We start from the raw sequence: 1246 nt of genomic DNA, 5'->3' as shown, positions 1-1246 counted from the left end.
TCATGCCTCTCTGTTGTCTTTCCTTTATAGCATACTGCCCACAGTAGGGCTTCAATAAATATCTGGTAAATGAATGAAGACTGAAAAGAAGTATTATATCACTGGCACAAATAACTCCCAAACCTTTGATACTTACTTCTGACTCGGGGTCATTGAGATTAAAATGAATTAAAGGAAAACTACAAAATTAAAATTTATATCACAAAGCCACTCTTTCTAACAATGCTTTCATAGAAGAATAAGACTTAAGATCCAGATTATAGGCTAGTTATGCCTCAATGTTTTTGTTTTTGTTACTGTTGTTTTATAAAGATGTGACTTTGGGGACTATTTCATCTGGCATATTACTGCCTCCTCTCCAGTAATACAAGGAGTGGTTAGTAATTTCTCTTTTGGAGTCAAAGTGTCCAAGATCAAAAGCCTGCTTCTCCATTTACAAGCTAGGTTGCAGGAGACAAGTTGACAATACAAAGCCTCAACTTTCTCCTGCAAAATGTAGACAATAATAAAATATATACCATAAAGGTATGTGGTTTCCAAAATTTAAAAATAAGTGTTGAATATAGTTCTAGAAATATACTAAGAACTTAGTAAATGTTAACTCTTATTAGTGTGATGAGTTAGCTTTTTCATCTTTCAAGTTTCAAAGTGAACTCTACCCTCTTTATTAGGTCTTTCTTAGAACTTTTCCAACCACTTTAATTTATCCTTTTCCTGATGTATATAGCACATTTTGATTTCAAATGACTTGGGGCATCTTAGAATTTTCACAACATCCTGAATTTCTTTATAATAGTTTCATTGGCGTAAGTCGTGTTTCTTTAACATTCTTTCCCTATTATAAGGAATGATGGAATTTTTTCCCAAAGGGGTTCATGGCAGTAACTTCTAACTTATCCATAAAAGGCAAGAGGTAGGTGAGGTGAGGTGATTATTTCTCATGGTCCAAGATGGAAAGTTAGAGGGTAGATACCAGCCTTCTTCTAGGGAGCACCAATGACCATAACTAGGGAAGCCATATATTTATCATCTTTTATGAGTCAATAAATGAAAGACAAAGTAAAGCAGACAGGTACTGCTTAAACTAAAAAGAAAAGAAAAAAATAAAGACTAAAAGAAATGGAAAGGGAAGTAGATATTGCTGACATTCATTTTTTAATCTGATGCTACAGAGATGCTGCCTCTACTTCTGAGGGTTCACAATCAATTCATAATCAACAAGTTCTAAAAGAAACCTAACTAAGCT

Source organism: Pteropus vampyrus, unplaced genomic scaffold (assembly GCF_000151845.1).
Source record: "Pteropus vampyrus isolate Shadow unplaced genomic scaffold, Pvam_2.0 Scaffold17, whole genome shotgun sequence".
Classification (NCBI taxonomy): Eukaryota; Metazoa; Chordata; class Mammalia; order Chiroptera; family Pteropodidae; genus Pteropus; species Pteropus vampyrus.
Note: the sequence above shows the minus strand (reverse complement) of the source record.